Raw genomic sequence first — 6,185 nt, 5'->3', positions numbered from 1 at the left:
GGAAAATGGCGCAACTCAAAGAAATGTTCCTGAGGTGCCTGCACCGACTAGAGAGGAAGTTAATGATGATGATCATGAAACTTCAGATCAAGTTGCTACTGAACTTCGTAGGTCCACGAGGACACGTTCCGCACCAGAGTGGTACGGCAACCCTGTCTTGGAAATCATGTTGTTAGACAACGGTGAACCTTCGAACTATGAAGAAGCGATGGCGGGCCCGGATTCCGACAAATGGCTAGAAGCCATGAAATCCGAGATAGGATCCATGTATGAAAATGAAGTATGGACTTTGACTGACTTGCCCGTTGAGCGGCGAGCCATAGAAAATAAATGGATCTTTAAGAAGAAGACAGACGCGGATGGTAATGTGACCATCTATAAAGCTCGACTTGTCGCTAAGGGTTATCGACAAGTTCAAGGGGTTGACTATGATGAGACTTTCTCACCGGTAGCAAAGCTAAAGTCCGTCCGAATCATGTTAGCAATTGCCGCATTCTACGATTATGAGATATGGCATATGGACGTCAAAACGGCATTCCTTAATGGTTTCCTTAAGGTAGAATTGTATATGATGCAGCCGGAAGGTTTTGTCGATCCTAAGAATGCTGACAAGGTGTGCAAGCTCCAACGCTCAATTTATGGGCTGGTGCAAGCATCTCGGAGTTGGAACATTCGCTTTGATGAGATGATCAAAGCATTTGGGTTTACACAGACTTACGGAGAAGCCTGCGTTTACAAGAAAGTGAGTGGGAGCTCTATAGCATTTCTCATATTATATGTAGATGACATACTTTTGATGGGAAATGATATAGAACTCTTGGACAGCATTAAGGCCTACTTGAATAAGAGTTTTTCAATGAAGGACCTTGGAGAAGCTGCTTATATATTAGGCATCAAGATCTATAGAGATAGATCGAGACGCCTCATAGGTCTTTCACAAAGCACATACCTTGATAAGATATTGAAGAAGTTCAATATGGATCAGACTAAGAAGGGGTTCTTACCTGTGTTACAAGGTGTGAAATTGAGCTCAACTCAATGTCCGACCACGGCAGAAGATATAGAAGAGATGAGTGTCATCCCCTATGCCTCAGCCATAGGTTCTATTATGTATGCCATGCTGTGTACCAGACCTGATGTAAACCTTGCTGTAAGTTTGGTAGGAAGGTACCAAAGTAATCCCGGCAAGGAACACTAGACAGCGGTCAAGAATATCCTGAAGTACCTGAAAAGGACTAAGGAAATGTTTCTCGTTTATGGAGGTGACGAAGAGCTTGTCGTAAAGGGTTACGTCGACGCTAGCTTCGACACAGATCTGGATGACTCAAAGTCACAAATCGGATACGTGTATATTTTGAATGGTGGAGCAGTAAGCTGGTGCAGTTGCAAGCAGAGCGTCGTGGCGGGATCTACATGTGAAGCGGAGTACATGGCAGCCTCGGAGGCAGCGCATGAAGCAATTTGGGTGAAGGAGTTCATCACTGACCTAGGAGTCATACCCAATGCGTCGGGGCCAATCAAACTCTTCTGTGACAACACTGGAGCTATTGCACTTGCCAAGGAGCCCAGGTTTCACAAGAAGACAAGGCACATCAAGCGTCGCTTCAACTCCATTCGTGAAAATGTTCAAGATGGAGACATAGATATTTGTAAAGTACATACGGACCTAAATGTAGCAGATCCGTTGACTAAACCTCTCCCTAGAGCAAAACATGATCAACACCAGAATTCCATGGGTGTTCGATTCATCACAATGTAACTAGATTATTGACTCTAGTGCAAGTGGGAGACTGTTGGAAATATGCCCTAGAGGCAATAATAAAAGCATTATTATTATATTTCCTTGTTCATGATAATTGTATTTATTCATGCTATAATTGTGTTATCCGGAAATCATAATACATGTGTGAATAATAGACACCAACATGTCCCTAGTAAGCCTCTCGTTGACTAGCTTGTTGATGAACAGATAGTCATGGTTTCCTGACTATGGACATTGGATGTCGTTGATAACGAGATCACATCATTAGGAGAATGATGTGATGGACAAGACCCAATCCTAAACATAGCACAAGATCGTATAGTTCGTTTGCTAGAGTTTACCAATGTCAAGTATCCTTTCCTTAGACCATGAGATCATGTAACTCCCGGATACCGTAGGAGTGCTTTGGGTGTACCAAACGTCACAACGTAACTAGGTGACAATAAAGGTATACTACGAGTATCTCCGAAAGTGTCTGTCGGGTTGACACGGATCAAGACTGGGATTTGTCACTCCGTATGACGGAGAGGTTTCACTGGGCCCACTCGGTAATGCATCATCAATATGAGCTCAAAGTGACCAAGTGTCTGGTCACGGGATCATGCATTACGGTACGAGTAAAGTGACTTGCTGGTAACGAGATTGAACAAGGTATTGGGATACCGACGATCGAATCTCGGGCAAGTAACATATCGATTGACAAAGGGAATTGCATACGGGTTGCTTGAATCCTCGACATCATGGTTCATCCGATGAGATCATCGAGGAGCATGTGGGAGCCAACATGGATATCCCGATCCCGCTGTTGGTTATTGACCGGAGAGCGATCTCGGTCATGTCTACATGTCTCCCGAACCCGTAGGGTCTACACACTTAAGGTTCGGTGACGCTAGGGTTGTGAAGATATGTATATGCAGTAACCCGAATGTTGTTCGGAGTCCGAGATGAGATCGCGGACATGACGAGGAACTCTGGAATGGTCCGGAGATAAAGTTTGATATATGGTATAGTAGTGTTTGATCTCCGGAAGGGTTCCGGAATTCACCGGAAGGGGTTCCGGATGTTTCCCGAAGTGTTTGGGCATGAGAACACTTTATCTGGGCCAAAGGGGAAAGCCCACGAGGCTTTTGGAAAGTGCAAAAGGAAGTTTTGCGGAGCCCAGAGGCTAGATGCCAGGAACCTTGGCGTCTAGGGGGTAGACGTCAGGAACCCTGGCATCTAGCCCTGGAGTCCGAGAAGGACTCTTGCCTTTCGGGTGAAACCGACTTTGAGGAGGCTTTTACTCCAAGTTTCGACCCCAGGGCTCAACATATAAATAGAGGGGTAGGGCTAGCACCAAAGACACATCAAGAAACACCAAGCCGTGTGCTGGCAACCCCGTCCCCTCTAGTTTATCCTCCGTCATAGTTTTCGTAGTGCTTAGGCGAAGCCCTACGGAGATTGTTCTTCACCAACACCGTCACCACGCCGTCGTGCTGCCGGAACTCATCTACTACTTCGCCCCTCTTGCTGGATCGAGAAGGCGAGGACGTCACCGAGCCGAACGTGTGAAGAACTCGGAGGTGCCGTGCTTTCGGTACTTGGATCGGTCGGACGTGAAGACGTACGACTACATCAACCGCGTTGATATAACGCTTCCGCGAACGGTCTACGAGGGTACGTAGACAACACTCTCCCCTCTCATTGCTATGTATCACCATGATCTTGCGTGTGCTTAGGAATTTTTTTTGAAATTACTACATTTCCCAACATTGGTGGTGTTCGATGGTGAAGGCCACATGTACCTAGGGCACGGCTGGGAGCATTTCGCCCGCGCCCATGAGCTACAGGTCGGGTACTTCCTTGTCCTCCGCTACAACGGCGACGCCATGTTCACCGTGAAGATGTTCGACAACACCATGTGCCACATGTACTACCAGCACGACGACGATGCCACTAAGCTCTCTGCCTCTCTTCTTCCTGTCCTTTTAGCTTCCTCTACCTGCACGACGACAACACCATGTTCACACTTTGTTGCATTTGGCCAGGCAATGGGAGCAGCAGCGGGGATGACGAGGAGCAGAGCGGGGATGATGAGGAGCAGCCTATTCTGGCTGACGACGACCATGCTATGATGGTGGCTGACGACGACCCTACTATGGTGGTGGCGGATGACGACCTTGCTATGGTGGTGGCGGACGATGACCTTGCTATGGTAGTGGCGGACGACGACCTTGCTATGGTGGTGGCGGACGACGACCTCGCGATGGTGGTGGTGCCTGCAATCCCACAGCTTGGCGACAGGACCATGCCAATTGTGGTAGAGGAGTACATCCGCGTTGGGATTCGCCACTTTGAGCGCATCAGGTTGATGAAGGAGAAGAAGGAGGAGTGAAGATGTTAAGAAAATGAAGTGGCAATGTTAAGCATGTTAGGTTTAAGCTTGTTAGTGTAATCTGAACATGTCAATGTTAAGTATGTCAGATTTAATTTTGTGCATGCTCATGGATGCTGTATGACAGTGTCATCTAAACATGTCAATTTCTTAACAATGAATATTTAGTTTGGTAATTGATGGGAATTGAAATTTTTTCTGCATGCTCATGGATGAAAGATAAAATTATGGGTTTTTGTGCATGCTCATGTATGAAACAATATAAGTTTCATTTTTTGAATGCTAAAAATATGACTCAAACCCTAGCCACGGACGACCGTCGTGACGAAATCCGCCGGTTTTTGAAAACACCGTAAAAAATTCAAAAACCGTTTTTCATTTTTTGAATGCTAAAGACATGCGTTTTTCGTGAAGCGGCTACAAGGAGGGGCACCGTACCCCAAACAGCGCCATTCCATGTCTATCTCAAAGTAGACCCTATTTTACGGACGGTCGCCAAAAAGCAAGCATTTCCGACCCTCGTAGCTACTCCCGGCAATTCAGACTACCTTCGGCTGATTCAGCTGGAACCGACTGGAATTTGAACTGCGGGTCCTCCATAGCTTGCCCGTTATTTTCACTAAAAATGCTTTTTAGCTTCACAGGTAGGCATTTCATCAAAGAATCGACAACTGATTGGCACGACTCAAACCCTAGCCACGGACGGCCGCCGCGACATAATCGGCCGGTTTTTGAAAACATCGTAAAAAATTCAAAAAAATCAAAAAAATGGGAGACCTCCGCGTCACATCATCAAATGTGGCCTACCAACTAGCAAAAATACTAAACTTGCAATACCGGCGTTTTCTTGAAAAAGTGTTCTAAAAAACGACCTATCATGAACGAAGATTCATGGCTTTCAAGCCAAACTAGCAATGATATGGCCGCATCCGTTGAATAGTTTCTAATAATATGCCCAAATTTGGCGCATGCCTCCGTCTTGTGATGGCAAACAATGTTGCCAAAGCGAGGTTCCAACTTGTTTAACAAAAAAAACTGTTTTTCATTTTTTGAATGCTAAAGACATGCGTTTTTCGTGAAGCGGCTACAAGGAGGGTCACCCCAAACGGCGCCATTCCATGTCTATCTAAAAGTAGACCCTATTTTACGGACGGTCGCCAAAAAGCATGCATTTCCGACCCTCGTAGCTACTCCTGGAAATTCAGACCACCTTCGGTCGATTCAACTGGAACCGACTGGAATTTGAATTGCAGGTCCTCCATAGCTTGCCCGTTATTTTTGCCAAAAATCATTTTTAGCTTCACAGGTAGGCATTTCATCAAAGAATCGACAATAGATTGGCACGACTCAAACCCTAGCCACGGACGGCCGCCGCGACGAAATCGGCCGGTTTATGAAAACATCATAAAAAAATCAAAAAATGGGAGACCTCCGTGTAACATCATCAAATGTGGCCTACAGACTAGCAAAAATACTAAACTTGCAATACCGGTGTTTTCTTGAGCTATTCGGTATGATTTTAACCATGATTTCTACAAAGTTTACAAAAAACCCTGATTTTTTCTGCCTCCAAACCTCTAAACACTGGTGAAAATTTCCCTCCCACCCCACCAAAATTTCCCTCCTAGCACCAAATTTTCCCTCCCACCCCACCAAAATTTCCCACCACTTCTCTCCCACTACCAGGCGGGTCCCACCACTCCCTCTCCCACTAACACGCGGGATCCCCTCCCCTCCCAAAATTTCCCCATTCCCCTCCCCTTTCCCCGACGAACCCTAGCTTCTCCCTCCCCTGCTCCGCGCCACCCCGCCGCCCGTCCTCTGCTCCGCCTCTCCCCGACGAATCCCCACAACCCCCCCCCCACACACACACAACCCTAGACACCCCTTCCCTGCTCCGTGCCGCCCCGCCGCCCCTCCCCTACTCCGCGCCTCCCCGACGACGAATCCCCCCCTCCCCTCTCCCCTCCATGACGGCGGCTACATCGACAACATCTACGGCTACATCGACCGCCCCGATGTCGTCGACGACGACTACATCGACGATGG

The sequence above is a fragment of the Triticum urartu genome, chromosome 2 (assembly GCF_003073215.2).
Source record: "Triticum urartu cultivar G1812 chromosome 2, Tu2.1, whole genome shotgun sequence".
Taxonomy (NCBI): domain Eukaryota; kingdom Viridiplantae; phylum Streptophyta; class Magnoliopsida; order Poales; family Poaceae; genus Triticum; species Triticum urartu.
This window is presented reverse-complemented; position numbering follows the sequence as displayed.